Here is a 24,223-nt window from a genome sequence, read left to right on the forward strand (position 1 = left end):
ATGATGTTATAATCCTTACACCACTCCAACCCCCCCCCGGCGCGTCTTACCCATCCCCTGCGAGCTGCTCGCCTCCGCCGTCCCCCCCAGCGTGCTCCCCGCCCTCCGCGCGGCGCGTCTTCCCCATACCCCGCGAGCTCCCCCCCTTCGTCTCCCCCGCGCAGCGCGTCTTCCCCACCCCCCGCGAGCTCCCCCCCCGCCGTTCTCCCCTCACCCCCCGCCGTCCCCCCCGTGAGCTCCCCCCCGCCGTCCCCCCCGGGCTTCCCAACCACCGCGCCCGGCTTCCCCAACCCCCGCGGGCTTCCCCCCCGCCGCTCGGCATCCCCACCCCACCCCCTGTGGGCTTCCCCCCCACCCCCCGCGTATCAGGATCCTGATCACCGTCTTTCGCGATGCAGCTCGCTCGCGATCTCCTTCCTATTCCTCCCAGTTCTGTAATCCAATCTATGATAAACAAAAATTCTTCTAACCGCAAAACTTATATTTTGGTGCGATCTATCTTTCAAATCTTTCATATCTCTCCTATCTGTTGATTATAAAAAAATATTTCAATATCATGTTACCCTCTCTTCCCTTTCATTGATTTATACTATTTTTCTTTTATTAATCTGAACCAAAAAAAATCATTACAAGTGTTCGAAGAACAATAATGATTATTGTAGCTGATTTTATTTCATTCCTATTTTTTACTGTGAACCTATATTGAAGCTCTATTTTTTGGTTTCTAGCTGCATACCATATATTTTATTTGAGAATAAATCCTATTATATATTTTTGTTATATTCATGATAAAGAAACAGGCCTCTCGTCATAGAACCAAATGCATTTCCTAATAAATACAGGATTATAAAGGCTATCACATTAATAAATGTATCTCAATTCTTTTCATCTACTAAGTTTTTTTTTGCATATATACCCTTCTAAATATAGAAAATTGTATGAATATCCTTGTAAAGTTACTATTTGCTTGTATACCCTTATAAAAATTTTTATTTGTACGCCTAACCATTAAGGGTATTTTATTCATTTTAATTTGAAACCGCTAATTTTTTTACGACGTTAGATGACAAGGGTATATATGCAAAAATAAGAATAAAAAAGGGTAGAACAGCAAAACAAGTATTTTACGAGGGTATAAATGCAAATATCAATTTTGGAAGGGTATTCACGCAAAATCCGATATTTAGAAGGGTATCCATGCAAAAAACCTTTGTTTTAAAAACTTTACCTTTTGTTTTGAAAATAGGTTAGTAAAGTTCCCAGTTGACTAGGCTTCGGTTAGATGTCCTGACAACCTTTCTTTTCAAAGAGTTAGGCTAAAAATTTTAAATAGGAATCATGATGTAATCTTTTTTTCTTATGATTAAGACATGATAAGCTATATTTTCATGTAAACACCAAATCATGTACTAAGTATGTTTCCAAATTTTCAAACTATTGGGTAATTGAGGTTTATGGCAAACTCAATGAGAAAATGGTTCCTTTGTATCTCGGTCATGAGGACTTTACAATTCACCAAGTGATTGCACTAAAAAGAAAATTAAAAGAAATACCAAAGAGGAACTAGATCAAAAGAAAGAAATTAGATAAACCTTCATTAGTCGTATTTTATACATCGGTAGCTTAAAAAATCACATAAAATGATTAATTAGACCAAAATAAATTTTGGAGCAGGTTGGACCATATAGAGCGAGTAAAAAGAAAAACATACCTAGAAGAATTTTGCAACTGAGGAAATGGTTAAATTTAGCAATAACTACCTTTGGACAGTGGCTACTAATAGATTTCTATATGAATAATGTCCTTCTAAGTATTCAAATAAATAGTTATGGCAGTTAATTGCAAAAATAACATCTATTGAAAGTTATTTCGTACAAAACTTTCTTGCGGTGCTTATCCTAATAAGGATGACATATCATTTTTTGAATGACATAAAAAAATTAGGTTTACACATTCTTTATTAATTTGCATTATTCGATGCACCCTATTTTGGCCTTGCCAATTAGATATATAGAAATTCAAAGTTACTAAATAAATCCTAATAACAATTACCAAAAATTAATGAATTATAATATTTTAGTTTATAATTAATAATATTCCAAGTATATATCTACTAAAAATCTTATTTGATATGGTCGTGATATAAAGTGGAGCATGATTGCCATATGTCTCAATAAGTAGATTGCACTAAGGATAGACCCCTCTATAAAAAGGTCAACAGAGTCCAAGAAATGCAGGACAAGATGAGATTGGGAATAGAGATACTCACTGGTAGGTTTTTCTATATAGAGATGGGAGATGAAGAAACTGTTAGTGGTTTGAAGAGAGAGATCGCAAAGAAAGAGGAATTTGAAGAAAGTAGGCTTTTGCTCACGCATAACAATGGTTGTCTGATGAAGGAAGATCAGCGCAGCCTTGTTGAATATGGTTGCTATGAAGGCTGTATTCTTTATCTCAACTTTTTGCCGATTGATGGTTCTCCTAGGCCCATACCCTCTGAAGATTGTGTGACTATCGATTTTAAAGAATCTTAAAGGTATTCTACTTTTATTGACTTTTACATCATGTTTGAAAGGACCTTGTAAGAAGAGTCAATCTTTCAAATTTAATAATGTTATTTTAAGATTGAAACTTTGGTTTGAGTTAGAGCATACTACTAATTGATTTGGTATATTAGTTGTTAATTTCTTTGACTTTTGGTTTGATAAATATTTTTCTTGGATGTTCATATTTTTGAAGCCAATAGCATAGTTCTATTTTTCTAGTCCAATGGTACTAATAATATGCCACAATTATTGATTACAAGTGGCAAAATATATGTAACTTTTTATAAATTCAATGTTTTTTTTTTATGCCAAGTCTATTTTGTCCCTATTTTCTTTCATGCTCTTGCTCGTACTTTTTATGATGGAGACTTTGGAATTTAAGAAGGGGATGAAAGACAAGGGCCATCGATATTCAATGAGAGAGACTCAATGTCTTGTGTAGGATAGAAAGAGGAGGTGAAGGCTACTAGTATCTACTTCCTAATATCTCCAATCCTTAGCACCTCCTCTTCTCAAATCCCATGTATTTCTTCTTTCATTTGAAATACTTATCTTCCTATCTCTCTCTCTTCTTGTCACATCTCCCTTCCTTATCTCTTTTGCTTAACAAGCACTTTCGCTAATTCCTCTTACATAATCAACACACCCCTTTTTGAAATCCCATGATCTTGCTCTTTCCTCCCTCCTTCTTCCCATCTCTCACCCTTTCCTTTTTAATTTTTGTGGTTAAACATTTGAGTCCTCTATGAATGTTCTTTCCTATGTTCAATTTGTGATTCAATGAAGTTTTAATCTTTTCTCCTTACTCCAGTAATTTTAAGGTATCAAAATTTTTCACTCTGATTCAACTTGTCTTCTACTTAAAATTTGCATTTCAATCTATTTCTTTCCATATTATTGTGTTGTATAGAAGTTTCATCCTTAGCTATGATAGGTTGATACATAATGATAGATGGTGAATAGAGATCTATAATAGTGAGAGAGATACTAGTCCTAGGTTTCATTTTTTTTTAGTTACAACAGATTTAGAGGGCGAGTCTTGGTGTAATGGTATAAGATTACTCCATTATGACTTTAGGTTCCATAGGTTAAAAATACGGAAGCAACGCCTCTGCACACAAGGGTAAGGCTGTATATATCTAACCCTCTCCATACCTTATAGTGGGAGGATCCTCATGCATTGGGGTCCCTTCAATAATAATGGATAGTATTGGTTAACAAACCACCTATTTATCCTTTGTATAACTAAGGGACAAGATTTAATTGTACAATTAATTCTTTTTTAAGTATCTATACTACTACAAAACTCAAATTTTTTATAGAAATTCATCTAGACAATTTATAAATATATTGTTTGTTTTGGCTCGTACATATCTTAGAATTTTCAACTAATTGCATTCAACATGCAACATTCTAGGTACAATATAGAATAGCCTATCATAGCAATAATTGATATTTGTACTTAAGGATGCTTGGTATGTCATCTATGTATTTCTATAAAGCATATGCCAATACCTTCTTATTTTAAGTTATTTTTGATTGTGACACATTCATCAAAAAGGATGGGTTATAGACGAGTTGCTTGATTAGATTAGGTTATAACAATTAGTTTGGTAACTGAGTTTAATTTTTGAACTAGGTGTTCAATTTTGGAGTAGATTTTGATTTTATGGGGTAAAATTATCGTTTGAAAAATCAAATAAAAATTATTTTGTCGAATTGGATGTCTATTTTTTATCAATTAGTTAGGAATTAGTATATGTTAGAGTATAGTTTTTTGTAATATTTTATTTTATAGTAGGAAGGCAACAAATGAGAGTCTATACTTGGACATAATTTCTTCCTTATTAGTCTAGAAAGCAACAATAGCATCTAAACAACAATAGTTTGTAGTGGCATGCAGTGTCATATCGAATCCTAAGTAAAGGACTTAAGATTTCTTTCATTATAAGTACTTGGCCATAACTGGCTATATTGATGGTTGCATAGTCCCCTACCTATAGTTAATCATGGCCCGTACATGTATGCTCTAGGGCAGTTTAGAGGAGAATAGAGAGGGATCTTTTCTCCAAACTATTATTTTTTAATAATTTCATCTATATAACAATAAAATCTAAATAGTCTTTCTCTAGTTTTTTCATAGACTCCACAACTCCCTCTCCTTTTCAAGCATCCCTTAGCCCTAGCCTCATTGCTATTTTTTTTTTAGCCGAGAAGCCTTCTCTCCCTGTGCCCTTCTCTGTTCTTCCCCTCGCCCCTATTCTCTCCCCCCCTTCCTCCTCTTTCTTTCTTATATGTTGTCTTAGCAAACCTCGTGTCCATGGTAATAGTAGTTTCGCCATCATAAATATTTGGTGGTTTGAGGCAACATGTTCATGTTGAAAATATTTTTTTCTATCACACATATTACCATCTCATCTCTCTTTAGCTCCATGACTTGTGGCAATGGCTTGATGATTGGAGATTTCTCTTGGTCACCATTACTTGTGTAACGGCTAGATAATGACCTACTAATACAACCTATTAGATCAGCCCAATTAGAAGATTCTAAACCTCAACCTAAACCAACCTTATCCCTCTCTCTGTGTGTTTCTTTTGGTTCACACGTTTGCCTACCGCTACTCATGGTCACTTTTCTCTCATAATTCTCTCTTCAATCTACCATTTCTCTTTTACACATAACCTCTTAACCAAGCCCTCTTCCTCTCTCTACTCCCTTGTAATCTCTCTCTCATAACTCTCTTTCTCATATCTCTTCCATTTCTTTCTCACAGATCTTACCTTGCTCTTTTTTATGAGTTCTTTCACAAGAATGCGGAACTAGAATATCATATATCGAGGAAATATAGGGAGAGGAGCCCCTGTTATGTGATAACCATTTTTAAAAGTTGGGCAATTGCTATTGAGGATAACTTATATATATGCTCATTTTGAAGCTAACTTTGGGACCCACATTTTTGTACTAAATCTTTATTGATTTGGTCAATATATGGGTTAAAATGGGCTGAAAATTTGGCATAAGTTCTATATTTAGTATGATTTTGGAGACATAACTTGATGTATACATATCCATTTAGGTTGAAAAATACCTATTTCAAGGTGACTTCGAGAATTTATGCTTTGAGCTTTGGCTAATTTGATCACTACAAGAGATAGAAAATATAACTAAGATCTCTTGGCAAGATTAATTTGTAGGATTGGACAATTCAATAGAAATATAGATTGTTGGGATATGGTAATTTTAATTATATGGTGCTTGTGCAATGTTCAATAAGAAGTGTGAGTGTACTGTAGATAGAGTTGCAATCACTTTATTTTGCTATATATTTATGAGTATATGTGTAACAATCTAGACCCCATCCAAAAAGGCTAGACTTAAGATAGGATGGCAGCTGGCCAGATATTTTCGGATACCCAAACTATCCCGAATCCTAATAGGATCTATTTAGCAAAGCCCTATAGGAATTGGAAAGGGTTTGGGATTTAAAATTAAAACTTGTTAAGGTTCGGGCTGTAGGATTTTAAATGGATTCAGATACAGATAAGGCAAATTTTGCAGGTACCCTACCCCTTGCCATTCCTACCTTAAGGTATTATTAAGTACCTAAGATCTATCCGATTCATATCTAATGTAGGACTAAAGACACACCCACAAGGGTCCTCAAAAACTCCCCCAGTTTAAGCCTTGGCATCTGCATCAGGATAAAAGTTTAAATCCATTGCAAATCTAATTATAAGTACCACAAATCTAATTTACAAATTCCACAATTAGCTTGTAGTCAACCAAATAGATGCATGCTGCGGTGTTCTCTTATCCACATGGACCATTGGTTAGATCTACTTTGATACTATTTGTAACAATATAGGATCTTACTAAAAAATGCTTGTCAAAAAGGTGTTATTTGGGTTCTTTGATATTGAATAAGTACCCAAGATTTACCTAGTAGATAATAAATATGAGACTAAACACATGCCCACATGAATCTTCACATACTTACTTGTTTAAACCCTAGTATCTTGCCAAGCTCATGGTCCAAATCAATTCAAATCTAATTACAAGTACCACAAATCTAATCACAAACACTTATGGTCAACCTAAAATGGACCCATGTTGCAGCTGTCTCTTAGTCTATATGGGTCATAGGCCGGATCTGCTATGATATAATTTGTAACAACTCAGTGCCTCATCTAAAAAAGCTAGTCGTAAGATGTTATTAAGTATCCAAGATCTACGTAGTGCATAGCCAATAAGAGACCAAACACATGCCTCCATGGATCCTTACAATATGAGTTCTCATTTATTTAATTAATTTTGTATTGGCATTATTATTTTGATATGTTGAGGTGTTGAGATATTTTTTGTTGTTCACAAGTATTTTTGAGGCAAGTTCTCTCTTTATGTACTCTTTAATCTATTAGAATTTTAGAATTGTATTTTTCCTATAAGACACTTTTTTGTGGAAGTTTTATTACATGTTTTATTGAAGTGGTTGCATTCTTCGTATTAGTGAGTGTATACATAATGTAGTTCACATGGCATGGGATCAATTATGTATAAAAGGGATTATAGAATAAAAACTTCATGAGTTTTTGATAGTGAGTTTTATTGATAGATTTAATTGTGTTATTATTATTGGGACTATTGTTATGGATTTTTGTGTGACATTTTTATAGTTGATTGATGCCTGTCATTAGGCAAATCATGACAACCGATTGAAGCCTATCATGGGGCAAATCATGATCGTGTAACAGAAGATGCTTGACATAGGGTGAATCATGACATTGGTTGCCTAATATCATGAAGAAAATGGACAACAAACTGAAAGTTAAATAAGTTATTTATCATGATGTATTATTTAAACATGTCCAAACTTGGAAATTGTAAATTATTTTAGCTATTGAGTTAGTGGTAATCTTCATATTGTATGCATAGCCATTATTTGTGTATTATCATACTTCTATACTTGTTATTTTAATGAAACAAAATGTATATTGAATTGCGTTTTTTTTTAAAATTGGCGAATTTCTCTTTAAATTGAAGTGTGTACAATTAAGAATTTATTCGTTGTTAAGCTTATAGCTTTCTTCTTTTCCAGATGAACAAATCAGTAAAACTCAGTTGTCTCGAGGATGCAGTTGGAGTATTATCAAACTTTCTTTCATTTGAGACCTTGTTGGTCAGAACCTTGTATTGTAGTTGTTCGACTGGTATTATATCATCATGTGGAACTATTATTTAATCCATACCAAATGTTGGTATCGTTATGCTTGTGTTAAATATATTTTTTTTATTACTTTAAGATTTGGATGCTCATAGACCTTAAGCAAGGTTATGTGCAGGAAGTTATTTAGATCCTTTCCATATATATCTTTGTCTAGCTGACATTGTATTTAGTTGATTGATAGATTAGGCTTGAGATACTTTACAGGGCTAAGCCTTGCGAGGTGTCTACCCTGTCGGCAGTATCATGTTAGGGCATGATAGATGGTGTTTAATCGTTGGTGGTAGTAAGGATGCCAGTTTTGACATGTTTTTGATTAGATTTTTAAATTTGACTGGTTCAAATTTGAATTTCAAATTGATGGATATTATAGTGCTCTGGGGTCCCCTCAAACCAAGACTCATAGGTAGCACTAGATTTGAGATAAATATATATTACTACAGAAGGAGTTTTAGAAGAAAAATCATGTTCGAATTGTGGTTACCAATCGGCAACATTAGAGTGGCTATTTAAATCCCCACTAATGGCTATGACTATGCCATTAGATGACTATACTTAATTAGAATTAAGCTAAACAAGAAATTTCAATAAGGATATATGTGGACTTTTGGCTAGGTGGTATATCGGGTTAAAAATTAGCCCCGGCTTTAGGTCGGGCTTTAGGCTTGGTTTAAAAGGTCTCAGGATTGAATTCAGGTTTAGATTGTGGAGGCCAAACAGAAATCAGGCCTAACCTGAAGCTCGCCACTAAACTCCGCCCCCCACCCATCCTGATCCCACTCCCTTGATAAATTATTTGTTAGACTAAATTCACATGGACTAGTCCAACCAGAAAGCAACACGTGGAATAGTAATTACTTTTTCCTCTTTTTTTTTCCGTATATATGTAATAGCAATATGCACCATGATGAATTTAGCAGCAGTGCAAAGTGTAAGCGGTTCAACTAATAAGGTTTCCTAAAATGCTTATCTAGGGTGCTATAACTAGGCCTTGACTATGCACTAGGATGTTACCAACAGTATTAGTACCCTAATAAAGCCATGTTTTACATATGCCATACCTCTTTGAAGTATTGATAAAGTATTTTTATTTTATTCATGGATGTTTTTGGACAATTGACAATAGCATGTGATGCCTATTTGGTATTAGGTATCCAAGATCTATAGGAACAAATAGGAAACATTGTTGTTTGATGGGTAATTGATGGAGAACAAAGACTCCATATCCCTATTCCTTAAAACTATGTTTGGATGGTGAAATGGAAATGAAATAAGCTAGTTATTCTATCTTATTCCATGTTTCGTTCACAACCAAACACTCCTACTTGGCCATTTAGTATAGGCCAATTTTGTCCCCCAAAAAAAAATCTACCTCAAGGTCCCTAGAACCATGCGGTGAATGAACTCGAGGTTCCAGAGCTTCCTGGCTTATCAAGGTCACTAGATCGCCTCTAACCATTGCCTGCTCCTAAACTCTATAGCATATTACATCAGCCATCGACCCTCGTTCTTCTTTAAGAAGATGTGGTTGTCGTACCCCAAATTCTGGAACATTGTCTGAGAGGCTTGGACGATGCCGGTGCGAGGTGATGTCATGTAGAGGGTTTCGTGCAGGCTGGAGCTTACCAAGCGCAGACTCCGCAGGTGAAACTACAAGGTAGTAGAGGATATAATTAGAAGGCCAGAGGAGGTGGAGGTGTCTATTGCTGAGCCTTTGGGGAGGGAGGATAGTATGGGTGGGCTGCCGGAGGCCGACTTGGGTGTACTGCGACACAAACTCGCCATGCACCACTCCTTACTAAGGCAGCAGGAGATGTTCGGGAGACAGAAGTCCCAGATCCCATGGATGAAGGAGGGCAACAGGAACACCCGCTTCTTCCACCGGAGGACCATCATTAGGAGGTAGAGGAGTATGATTCGTTCCTTGATGTTTTTCAGCAATTTAATTGTCTAGTTGTTTTGTTGTCTGATTCTAGTTCTATCTTCTTCATGATCAGCAGCCATCTGTCTCCGCTTAAATTTCATGATTTAATTCCATTTGTCAATTCATACATCCCAATCCTAATTCGGAGTCAAGAAAAGTAGAATACTAAGTAAAAGGTGGGAAAACAGGATTATTTGTAAAGGTAATTGCTGTAGAATTCTATAGCAAGAGCTGAACTTTTCGTTTTAATTATCGTAGTTGGAAGATGGAGATCAAAAGAACACGCCGTGACAGTCTTGAATAGTGGAATACTAACTAAATGGTGGAAAAAATGAGATTATTTCATGAAGATACTTGTATGAAATTCTACGGCAACAGTTGAAGTTTTGGCTGCAATCATCGATGTTGTAAGATGGAAATCAAAAGAACAGAGAATAAATTTGGTATTCAACATAGAAATATAGAGAACTGTCTTGTGTTGGAGCTTGATGAATGGTAGAATTGGCACCTGATTCTCACCCACAAGCAGGGGAACAAAATTTCTGGTATAAATGGATGAAGTGGATGAACCTAGGGAAATGCTCGAGAGCATTTTCTATGCTGTGCATACATGTGGATGTATGCACACCACAGAATTCTGGTGTATATAACATGAAAGGTAACTGCATGGACTTTTTTTTGCCTACTGCTTCAGTCTATTCTAGGGGTGCAATTGAGCCGAGCTGAGTTGAGCGCATGCATATGCAATTTTTCTTACTCGAGCTCGACTCGAGCTCGGTAGTAGGTAAGTGGAGTCGAGCTCGGATCCGAATCGAGCTCAAGCAACCCGTTTGCGCCCCTAATCCATTCGGAGACAGACTTATGAATAGACTCGAGATGCACTTGTCTCTTTGAAGAACAATTTAACAATATTGAAGGCACGCACCATCTTGGAAAGGCGATCCACAAGAACAAAAATAGGATCCAATCCCTCGGTGTTCTTCTGGCAATTCCAAGAACACAATCTACATCATGCTTCATCTTGGACCAAGAGTAGCCACTGTAGACCAAAGCAAATATTTAGTCCTTGTCGAAGTGACCTTGTCCATGGAGCCCCTCAATGATCTTCTCCCTCAATGAGCAGTTTGGAATGCAAAGCTGGACTCCTCTAAATATATGACCATCTTTTACTTTGTAGTCAAGGCCTCTTGCAAGACCACACTTCAGCCATCAAGCTCTTTAAACACTGGTCCTCTGCATACGGATCTCTGAAAGAGTCCAAACCAATCGCTCGGACCTTCATAACAGTAAGCAGTCATGCCCTCCTCCTAGAAGCATCAACTACCCAATTCAAAGATCCTAACCTATGCTTTGGAGGTGGTACTCCTGCAGACAAAAAATTCACCTAACTCACACACCGATTACCCAGCATATCCTTCCCTTGAACATCCCTCAAAGTCTCCTGATCGATGAGTAGAATAAACACTTGATGTCAAAGCCTCTAATGCCAGAGAGCTTGAACAACCACATAAAATTAAGCATCATGAGTAGGTGAATATAGCTTCTCAATGAAGAATGTTATGTGCCTTCCTTCTTGACTGAGAATATATAGGTCCAACTTCCTTTGAAGAAGCATCACACTCCACCACAAAACTTCATTGAAATTAGGAAGAGCTAAAGACTGGTGTGGCTCAAATCTCTTGATTTTGATTTTGTCCAAGCTCGCCGGCCCTCTGGTGTCCATTGGAAAGACTTTCCCTTCGAACAATCAATGGTTGGTGCCATCAAACTGCGAAATCCTCGAAACTGTGGTGCCATGCATCCATGGCAACTACATATCACCGAACTTCTTCAAAATACTTTTACTCAATCGAAAACAATACCAAACATCCACTATCTATGGTTATATCACTTCCCTTCTGGAACCAAGAAAGCCTATAAGGCCAGGGATGCTTCTCTATAGGTAGAGTTACTTTGTAATAGCCTCTTGAGATGTGACATTCTCCTAGCTTTCCCTATTCATTACGACCTTGCAAACTTAGCCATAAGACTATTTCTGACAACAAGCGACTTATCAATATCTCCCTTCAATCCCCTTCATCTCCTACATTGTCAACTTCATCATAGGTTGGGCCCATATCATCCTCATGTACATCAGATCCTTCATTACCTTCAACTAATAGCTATTATTTTGGAGGAAAAATTGAAATTTTGTGCACTTATTTCATGTATGAGCTATCTTTCCATAACTGTAACAACGGAGATTTGAACCACTATCTTGAGTCTTTTTGGCCACCTCGGCATGGTAGGATATCAGGTCTTCCTCGACTAGGATTTCTTTAAACATCAGCTCCATGCATCTCTTTTGATCTACTATCTTGTCCTCTAGATTGGAACATCCTTTGGTTTTGCTGCTTCTCTTCAATAATAGCATGATCATATGCCTCATGCACAGTCCAAGTGCAGATTGAGGGTGTCTTGGATTGATTGGTGCAGCCCACCTATGTATATGGTCATCTATTGCTCCATCACCATAAACTTGTTTCTAGCAATGAACTGATAGTGTGCTTCAATGTAATCACAATAGATCTGTTGCCATGTTGAAAATTCTAGAGGCGTTGGTACAAGTTTTGGGTATAGTTGAAAGGTAGATGCTGTGTGGTTTGCCCCTCCACTCATGATCTTTTCTAGAATTGCTCCCACCAAGCTAAAGCTTGGTCTCTAAATTTTCAGGATACCAGCTTCACCTTCTTCTCTTCTAGGACACATCCTTGTATTCAATGATGCATGCGAAGGTGTTCAACCAATCGAGTATCTTTGTCACCCCATCCGAAAGGTCCCTAACGTATAACTCCTTCAAGGATTGGATTGTCAAATCAGATGGCTATGTAACGCGATCCTCAACATGATCATCAACATAATCATCTTCATAGTGTGGTCTAAAGAAGTTCGATCCTCGACAAAAGCCAAATACATGGTCGAGAGATCTACTTACCTTATCAATTCTTCTATCTCAATATCTTGGTATTCATTTCATCAATGTGGCTCTTCATGAACATCAGCCCTAGACTGATTCTAATTTTGGTTCTATCTCTATTTCTTCTTCCGACCACCAGCCATCTATTTATATCAAAGTTCGAGTACCATGAAGCAATGAGGCTTCAACACGAACAATGCACACAACAGTCGTAGTTATATAGAGAGAAGCACAATGAACAAGAAGAGAAAAGTGTAGGATAAACTTCACATAGTCTTTAATGGAAAAGTCATTGGCGAGAAGCTAATATTGCTGCGATCTTCATCTACGAATGCATTGGCTCCTACGAGGCTTGGTGTGGTCCAACTGATTGTGCTTGCTAGGCATAACCTTCTCTACAACAGAATAGAAATTGGAAGGAAGATGGGAGCATTTGAAACTTTTATTCTAAAATCTGCGTAATGGTAGAACAACAAATATAAAAAAATAAATCAATAAAAAAATAGAAGATTTTAAAAAGGAGGAAAGAAAATTATATACTTCTAACAAGATAATGGTAGCCTTGTATATTATAATACCTGTCCCCAAGTCTACATAATTAGTCATATCAATTTGTATAAAGATATGCACATTAGACAATCTGCCATTATGTTTAGAACCATGTTCTAGGAGGAGGTTATGGGTTCGAATTTTAGGAAGGTTGTATTTTAAGGATTTTAACTCATAATTTTTAGAAAATCTAAAGTTATGATACCATGATAACAATATGTCAGATTGCAAAAGCTTAAGCTAATAGCAAAAGGGTCACCAATGTAAATTAGACTTGATAAACAATATTATACAACTGACAACATTTTCTTAGCAATCCATATGCCCTTGTAAAAATCCAGTAACTCGATCATAAGGACTTCATAATCCAGCAAGTGGTTAAACTAACAAAAAAAATTAGAACCACCAAAGAAAAGAACTAGATCAAAAGAATGAAACAAAACAACATTCATATAGTCCAATTTCATACATCATTGATACATCAAATCATTGAAAACACAACACAAAATGATTGATAAAACTTAAATAAACTCTAGAGTTAATTAGGTCTACACCAAGGAGGGGGAGGAAAAAGAGAAAAGTAAAAGGTAATGGATAGATTTAGAAGCCTTGTCCATGTTGTTATCGATATCAATTGTCTAGTAGATAGTGCATCTAGAGCCCGAATAAAGCCTTCTTTCCCTTTTTATAGTAAAAGGGATACGCAATTGCAGAAATGACTATCTTTGTTAGTTAGTAACAATGGTTCTCGATATGACTATCTTACTTTTAAGTGTCCAAATTACTACTAATAGGAGTTAATTGCAGAAATAACCTTTCTCGAAAACTTTGGCCAAAATGCTTTACATTCTTTTTGATAGTGTTGTTAAGAGTGCTGTATAGGTGCCTAGGCGGTCTACCTATGCACTTGTAAAGCATAGATTACTTACATAGCAGCAGAGTAGACTTATATTAGAAGAAAAAATAACTTTTTTTTATTTGTACTTTCTTTCATTACCTTATTTTCACTATTATACTGAAATAATTTTTTATTTTACATAAATTGAAAGTGAAAATACATAACTTACAAGATGCTTTTACTTTGCTTATTCCTTTCCCTATTTCTTCTTACCTCGGAACCTCCTCCTTCGCATATGTATCACCAACTGGAGGCTCTTATGAAGCTTTCCAATACCTATTCTACTACTAGCAAGCCTTCAATATGCTGCCTAGTTGTTCAATGGCCCACTCTCATGTCATTCCTCTTGTTCTTGCTCTACTCATTAAAAAGATCATTTTCTTCTCTTGTCATGTTATTCCTCTTCTTCCCTTTTTATCCTTTTTTTTTGTTCATTACCCTTACAAAAATAGCTTATTGTATTTCTAGCCTTCGAAAATTACTATTTGCATATGTATCTCTTAAAACATCATATTTTTGCATGAATACATATGCGGTTATATTTTTAGTTGACGGTGTTGAGAAGTAATCATTTTAAGAATAAAATAATTTTATCACCCCTTACAATAATATTCTTGAGGAATATATAACAAATGCAGGGATGTTAACATAAAAGGATAATTATGCCAAATGATATTCGGAAGGGTTATTTATTAGAATTGTTAGCCAAACATCTAATAGGAGGGGCATCCATGCAAAACCAGGATGTTTGAGGGGTGCGTATGTAAATAGTTACTTTCGGGGTGGATATTCAATAAGTTAGATTTGTAAATGTTTATGTGCAAGGAATCCTTATTTATATGCATGGTCGAACATGAATATTAACCATATTGTTTTTAAGGGCTTTTTGCATGGATACCCTTCTAAATATTAGATTTTGCGTGAATATCCTTTCAAAATTAATATTTGCATGTATACCCTTGTAAAACTCTGTTATTGTACAAATACCCCTAATATAACTGTTATTTTAACGGTGTTAAAAAAATAATATTTATATTAATTAAAAATAAAATTAAATTTTGAAATGACATTATAATCCTTACACCACTCCAACCCCCCCCCCCCCGGCGCGTCTTCCCCATCCCCTGCGAGCTTCTCGCCGCCGCCGTCCCCCCCCCCCCCGAGCTCCCCGCCCCCCGCGCGGCGCGTCTTCCCCATCCCCCACGAGCTCCCCCCCTTCGTACCCCCCCTGCGCGGCGCGTCTTCCCCACCCCTCGTGAGCTCCCCCCCCCCCCCCCGCCGTTCTCCCCTCACCCCCCGCCGTCCCCCCCCCCCGCGAGCTTCCCCCCACCGTCCCCCCCGTGGGCTTCCCAACCACCACGCCCGGCTTCCCCAACCCCCGCGGGCTTCCACCCCGCCGCTCAGCATCCCCACCCCACCCCCTGTGGGCTTCCCACCCCGCCCCCCGCGTATCAGGATCCTGATCGCGGGCATTCGCGATGCAGCTCGCTCGCGATCTCCTTCCTATTCCTCCCAGTTTTGTAATCCAACCTATGATAAACAAAAATTCTTCTAACCGCAAAACTTAGCTTTTGGGGCGATCTATCTTTCAAATCTTTCATATCTCTCCTATCTGTTGATTATAAAAAAATATTTCAATATCATGTTACCCTCTCTTCCCTTTCATTGATTTATACTATTTTTCTTTTATTAATCTGAACCAAAAAAAAATCATTACAAGTGTTCGAAGAACAATAATGATTATTGTAGCTGATTTTATTTCATTCCTATTTTTTACTGTGAACCTATATTGAAGCTCTATTTTTTGGTTTCTAGCTGCATACCATATATTTTATTTGAGAATAAATCCTATTATATATTTTTTGTTATATTCATGATAAAGAAACAGGCCTCTCGTCATAGAACCAAATGCATTTCCTAATAAATACAGGATTATAAAGGCTATCACATTAATAAATGTATCTCAATTCTTTTCATCTACTAAGTTTTTTTTGCATACATACCCTTCTAAATATAGAAAATTGTATGAATATCCTTGTAAAGTTACTATTTGCTTGTATACCCTTATAAAAATTTTTATTTGTACGCCTAACCATTAAGGGTATTTTAGTCATTTTAATTTGAAACCGCTAATTTTTTTACGGCGTTAGATGACATGGGTATATATGCAAAAATAAGAATAAAAAAGAGTAGAACAGCAAAACAAGTATTTTACGAGGGTATAAATGCAAATATCAATTTTGGAAGGGTATTCACGCAAAATTCGATATTTAGAAGGGTATCCATGCAAAAAACCATTGTTTTTAAAACTTTACCTTTTGTTTTGAAAATAGGTTAGTAAAGTTCCCAGTTGACTAGGCTTCGGTTAGATGTCCTGACAACCTTTCTTTTCAAAGAGTTAGGCTAAAAATCTTAAATAGGAATCATGATGTAATCTTTTTTTCTTATGATTAAGACATGATAAGCTATATTTTCATGTAAACACCAAATCATGTACTAAGTATGTTTCCAAATTTTCAAACTATTAGGTTATTGAGGTTTATGGCAAACTCAATGAGAAAATGGTTCCTTTGTATCTCGGTCGTGAGGACTTTACAATTCACCAAGTGATTGCACTAAAAAGAAAATTAAAAGAAATACCAAAGAGGAACTAGATCAAAAGAAAGAAATTAGATAAACCTTCATTAGTCGTATTTTAAACATCGATAGCTTAAAAAATCACATAAAATGATTAATTAGACCAAAATAAATTTTGGAGCAGGTTGGACCTTATAGAGCGAGTAAAAAGAAAAACATACCTAGAAGAATTTTGCAACTGAGGAAACGGTTAAATTTAGCAATAATTACCTTTGGACAGTGGCTACTAATAAATTTCTATATGAATAATGTCCTTCTAAGTATTCAAACAAATAGTTATGGCAGTTAATTGCAAAAATAACATCTATTGAAAGTTATTTCGTACAAAACTTTCTTGCGGTGCTTATCCTAATAAGGATGACATATCATTTTTTGAATGACATAAAAAAATTAGGTTTACACATTCTTTATTAATTTGCATTATTCGATGCACCCTATTTTGGCCTTGCCAATTAGATATATAGAAATTCAAAGTTACTAAATAAATCCTAATAACAATTACCAAAAATTAATGAATTATAATATTTTAGTTTATAATTAATAATATTCCAAGTATATATCTACTAAAAATCTTATTTGATATGGTCACGATATAAAGTGGAGCATGATTGCCATAGGTCTCAATAAGTAGATTGCACTAAGTATATATCTACCAAGAAATGCAAGACAAGATGAGATTGGGAATAGAGATACTCACTGGTAGGTTTTTCTATATAGAGGTGGGAGATGAAGAAACTGTTAGTGGTTTGAAGAGAGAGATCGCAAAGAAAGAGGAATTTGAAGAAAGTAGGCTTTTGCTCACGCATTACAATCGTTGTCTGATGAAGGAAGATCAGCGCAGCCTTGTTGAATATGGTTGCTATGAAGGCTGTATTCTTTATCTCAACTTTTTGCCAATTGATGGTTCTCCTAGGCCGACACCCTCTGAAGATTGTGTGACTATCGATTTTAAAGAATCTTAAAGGTATTCTACTTTTATTGACTTTTACATCATGTTTGAAAGGACCTTGTAAGAAGAGTCAATCTTTCAAATTTAATAATGTTATTTTAAGATTGAAACTTTGGTTTGAGTTAGAGCATACTACTAATTGATTTGGTATATTAGTTGTTAATTTCTTTGACTTTTGGTTTGATAAATATTTTTCCTGGATGTTCATATTTTTGAAGCCAATAGCATAGTTCTATTTTTCTAGTCCAATGGTACTAATAATATGCCACAATTATTGATTACAAGTGGCAAAATATATGTAACTTTTTATAAATTCAATGTTTTTTTTTATGCCAAGTCTATTTTGTCCCTATTTTCTTTCATGCTCTTGCTCGTACTTTTTATGATGGAGACTTTGGAATTTAAGAAGGGGATGAAAGACAAGGGCCATCAATATTCAATGAGAGAGACTCAATGTCTTGTGTAGGATAGAAAGAGGAGGTGAAGGCTACTAGTATCTACTTCCTAATATCTCCAATCCTTAGCACCTCCTCTTCCCAAATCCCATGTATTTCTTCTTTCATTTGAAATACTTATCTTCCTATCTCTCTCTCTTCTTGTCACATCTCCCTTCCTTATCTCTTTTGCTTAACAAGCACTTTCGCTAATTCCTCTTACATAATCGACACACCCCTTTTTGAAATCCCATGATCTTGCTCTTTCCTCCCTCCTCCCTTCCCATCTCTCACCCTTTCCTTTTTAATTTTTGTGGTTAAACGTTTGAGTCCTCTATGAATGTTCTTTTCTATGTTCAATTTGTGATTCTATGAAGTTTTAATCTTTTCTCCTTACTCCAGTAATTTTAAGGTATCAAAATTTTTCACTCTGATTCAACTTGTCTTCTACTTAAAATTTGCATTTCAATCTATTTCTTTCCATATTATTGTGTTGTATAGAAGTTTCATCCTTAGCTATGATAGGTTGATACATAATGATAGATGGTGAATAGAGATACTAGTCCTAGGTTTCATTTTTTTTTAGTTACAACAGATTTAGAGGGCGAGTCTTGGTGTAATGGTATAAGATTACTCCATAATGACTTTAGGTTCCATAGGTTAAAAATATGGAAGCAACGCCTCTGCACACAAGGGTAAGGCTGTATATATCTAACCCTCTCCATACCTTAGAATGGGAGGATCCTCATGCATTGGGGTCCCCTTAATAATAATGGATAGTATTGGTTAACAAACCACCTATTTATCCTTTGTATAACTAAGGGACAAGATTTAATTGTACAATTAATTCTTTTTTTAAGTATCTATACTACTACAAAACTCAATTTTTTTATAGAAATTCATCTAGATAATTTATAAATATATTGTTTGTTTTGGCTTGTACATATCTTAGAATTTTCAACTAACTGCATTCAACATGCAACATTCTAGGTACAATATAGAATAGCCTATCATAGCAATAATTGATATTTGTACTTAAGGATGCTTGGTATGTCATTTATGTATTTCTATAAAGTATATTCCAATACCTTCTTATTTTAAGTTATTTTTGATTGTGACACATTCATCAAAAAAGATGGGTTATAGACGAGTGGCTTGATTAGATTAGGTTATAACAATTAGTTTGGTAACTGAGTTTAATTTTTGAACTAGGTGTTCAATTTTGGAGTAGATTTTGATTTTATGGGGTAAAATTATCGTTTGAAAAATACAAATAAAAATTATTTTGTCGAATTGGATGTCTATTTTTTATCAATTAGTTAGGAATTAGTATATGTTAGAGTATAGTTTTTTGTAATATTTTATTTTATAGTAGGAAGGCAACAAATGAGAGTCTATACTTGGACATAATTTCTTCTTTCTTAGTCTAGAAAGCAACAATAGCATCTAAACAACAATAGTTTGTAGTGGCATGCAGTGTCATATCGAATCCTAAGTAAAGGACTTAAGATTTCTTTCATTATAAGTACTTGGCCGTAACTGGCTATATTAATGGTTGCATAGTCCCCAACCTATAGTTAATCATGGCCCGTACATGTATGCTCTAGAGCAGTTTAGAGGAGAATAGAGAGGGAGCTTTTCTCCAAACTATTATTTTTTAATAATTTCATCTATATAACAATAAAATCTAAATAGTCTTTCTCTAGTTTTTTCATAGAGACTCCACAACTCCCTCTCCTTTTCAAGCATCCCTTAGCCCTAGCCTCATTGCTTTTTTTTTTAGCCGAGAAGCCTCCTCTCCCTGTGCCCTTCTCTTTTCTTTCCCTCGCCCCTATTCTCTCCCCCCCTTCCTCCTTTTTCTTTCTTACGTGTTGTCTTGGCAAACCTTGTGTCCATGGTAATAGTAGTTTCGCCATCATAAATATTTGGTGGTTTGAGGCAACATGTTCATGTTGAAAATATTTTTTTCTATCACACATATTACCATCTCATCTCTCTTTAGCTCCATGACTTGTGGCAATGGCTTGACGATTGGAGATTTCTCGTGGTCACCATTATTTATATAATGGCTAGATAATGACCTACTAATACAACCTATTAGATCAGCCCAATTAGAAGATTCTAAACCTCATCCTAAACCAACCCTATCCCTCTCTCTGTGTGTTTCTTTTGGTTCACACGTTTGCCTACCGCTACTCATGGTCACTTTTCTCTCATAATTCTCTCTTCAATCTACCATTTCTCTTTTACACATAACCTCTTAACCATGCCCTCTTCCTCTCTCTATCTCCCTTGTAATCTCTCTCTCATAACTCTCTTTCTCATCTCTCTTCCATTTCTTTCTCACAGATCTTACCTTGCTCTTTTTTATGAGTTCTTTCACAAGAATGCGGAACTAGAATATCACATATTGAGAAAATATAGGGAGAGGAGCCCCTGTTATGTGATAACCATTTTTAAAAGTTGGGCAATTGCTATTGAGGATAACTTATATATATGCTCATTTTGAAGCTAACTTTGGGACCCACATTTTTGTACTAAATCTTTATTGATTTGGTCAATATATGGGTTAAAATGGGCTGAAAATTTGGCATAAGTTCTATATTTAGCATGATTTTGGAGACATAACTTGATGTATACATATCCATTTAGGATGAAAAATACCTATTTCAAGGTGACTTCGAGAATTTATGCTTTAAGCTTTGGCTAATTTGATCACTACAAGAGATCGAAAATATAACTAAGATCTCTTGGCAAGATTAATTTGTAGGATTGGACAATTCAATAGAAATATAGATTGTTGGGATATGGTAATTTTAATTATATGGTGCTTGTGCAATGTTCAATAAGAAGTGTGAGTGTACTGTAGATAGAGTTGCAATCACTTTATTTTGCTATATATTTATGAGTATATGTGTAACAATCCAGACCCCATCCAAAAAGGCTAGACTTAAGATAGGATGGCAGCTGGCCAGATATTTTCGGATACACAAACTATCCCGAACCCTAATAGGATCTATTTAGCAAAGCCCTATAGGATTTGAAAAGGGTTTGGGATTTAAAATTAAAACTTGTTAAGGTTCGGGCTGTAGGATTTTAAATGGATTCAGATACAGATAAGGCAAATTTTGCAGGTACCCTACCCCTTGCCATTCCTACCTTAAGGTATTATTAAGTACCTAAGATCTATCCGATTCATATCTAATGTAGGACTAATGACACACCCACAAGGGTCCTCAAAAACTCCCCCAGTTTAAGCCTTGGCATCTGCATCAGGATAAAAGTTTAAATCTATTGCAAATCTAATTATAAGTACCACAAATCTAATTTACAAATTTCACAATTAGCTTGTAGTCAACCTAATAGACGCATGCTGCAGTGTTCTCTTATCCACATGGACCATTGGTTAGATCTACTCTGATACTATTTGTAACAATATAGGATCTTACTAAAAAATGCTTGTCAAAAAGGTGTTATTTGGGTTCTTTGATATTGAATAAGTACCCAAGATTTACCTAGTAGATAATAAATATGAGACTAAACACATGCCCACATGAATCTTCACATACTTACTTGTTTAAACCCTAGTATCTTGCCAAGCTCATGGTCCAAATCAATTCAAATCTAATTACAAGTACCACAAATCTAATCACAAACACTTATGGTCAACCTAAAATGGACCCATGTTGCAGCTGTCTCTTAGTCTATATGGGTCATAGGCCGGATCTGCTATGATATAATTTGTAACAACTCAGTGCCTCATCTAAAAAAGCTAGTCGTAAGATGTTATTAAGTATCCAAGATCTACGTAGTGCATAGCCAATAAGAGACCAAACACATGCCTCCATGGATCCTTACAATATGAGTTCTCATTTATTTAATTAATTTTGTATTGGCATTATTATTTTGATATGTTGAGGTGTTGAGATATTTTTTGTTGTTCACAAGTATTTTTGAGGCAAGTTCTCTCTTTATGTACTCTTTAATCTATTAGAATTTTAGAATTGTATTTTTCCTATAAGACACTTTTTTGTGGAAGTTTTATTACATGTTTTATTGAAGTGGTTGCATTCTTCGTATTAGTGAGTGTATACATAATGTAGTTCACATGGCATAGGATCAATTATGTATAAAAGGGATTATAGAATAAAAACTTCATGAGTTTTTGATATTGAGTTTTATTGATAGATTTAATTGTGTTATTATTATCGGGACTATTGTTATGGATTTTTGTGTGACATTTTTATAGTAGATTGATGCATGTCATTAGGCAAATCATGACAACCGATTGAAGCCTATCATGGGGCAAATCATGATCGTGTAACAAAAGATGCTTGTCATAGGGTGAATCATGACATTGGTTGCCTAATATCATGAAGAAAATGGACAACAAACTGAAAGTTAAATAAGTTATTTATCATGATGTATTATTTAAACATGTCCAAACTTAGAAATTGTAATTATTTTAGCTATTGAGTTAGTGGTAATCTTCATATTGTATGCATAGCCATTATTTGTGTATTATCATACTTCTATACTTGTTATTTTAATAAAACAAAATGTATATTGAATTGGTTTTTTTAAAAAAAAAATTCGTGAATTTCTCTTTAAATTGAAGTGTGTACAATTAAGAATTTATTCGTTGTTAAGCTTATAGCTTTCTTCTTTTCCAGATGAACGAATCAGTAAACTCAGTTGTCTCGAGGATGCAGTTGGAGTATTATCAATCTTTCTTTCATTTGAGACCTTGTTGGTCAGAACCTTGTATTGTAGTTGTTCGACTGGTATTATATCATCATGTGGAACTATTATTTAATCCATACCAAATGTTGGTATCGTTATGCTTGTGTTAAATTTTTTTTTTTTATTACTTTAAGATTTGGATGCTCATAGACCTTAAGCTAGGTTATGTGCAGGAAGTTATTTAGATCCTTTCCATATATATCTTTGTCTAGCTGACATTGTATTTAGTTGATTGATAGATTAGGCTTGAGATACTTTACAGGGCTGAGCCTTGCGAGGTGTCTACCCTGTCGGCAGTATCATGTTAGGGCATGATAGATGGTGTTTAATCGTTGGTGGTAGTAAGGATGCCAGTTTTGACATGTTTTTGATTAGATTTTTAAATTTGACTGGTTCAAATTTGAATTTCAAATTGATGGATATTACAGTGCTCTGGGGTCCCCTCAAACCAAGACTCATAGGTACCACTAGATTTGAGATAAATATATATTACTATAGAAGGAGTTTTAGAAGAAAAATCATGTTCGAATTGTGGTTGCCAATCGACAACATTAGAGTGGCTATTTAAATCCCCACTAATGGCTATGACTATGCCATTAGATGACTGTACTTAACTAGAATTAAGCTAAACAAGAAATTTCAATAAGGATATATGTGGACTTTTGGCTAGGTGGTATATCGGGTTAAAAATTAGCCTCGGCTTTAGGTCGGGCTTTAGGCTTGGTTCAAAAGGTCTCAGGATTGAATTCAGGTTTAGGTTTTGGAGGCCAAATAGAAATCAGGCCTAACCTGAAGCTCGCCACTAAACTCCACCCCCCACCCATCCTGATCCCACTCCCTTGATAAATAATTTGTTAGACTAAGTTCACATGGACTAGTCCAACCAGAAAGCAACACGTGGAATAGTAATTACTTTTTCCTCTCTTTTTTTCTTTATATGTGTAATAGCAATATGCACCATGATGAATTTAGCAGCAGTGCAAAGTGTACGCGGTTCAACTAATAAGGTTTCCTAAAATGCTTATCTAGGGTGCTATAACTAGGCCTGGACTGTGCACTAGGATGTTACCAACAGTATTAGTACCCTAATAAAGCCATGTTTTACATATGCCATACCTCTTTGAAGTATTGATAAAGTATTTTTATTTTATTCATGGATGTCTTTGGACAATTGACAATAGCATGTGATGCCTATTTGGTATTAGGTATCCAAGATCTATAGGAACAAATAGGAAACATTGTTGTTTGATGGGTAATTGATGGAGAACAAATACTCCAGATCCCTATTCCTTAAAACTATGTTTGGATGGTGAAATGGGAATGGAATAAGCTAGTTATTCTATCTTATTCCATGTTTCGTTCACA

This window comes from Phoenix dactylifera, chromosome 3 (assembly GCF_051530095.1).
Source record: "Phoenix dactylifera cultivar Ajwa chromosome 3, Ajwa_hap1_PhDact_Kaust_v1.1, whole genome shotgun sequence".
Classification (NCBI taxonomy): domain Eukaryota; kingdom Viridiplantae; phylum Streptophyta; class Magnoliopsida; order Arecales; family Arecaceae; genus Phoenix; species Phoenix dactylifera.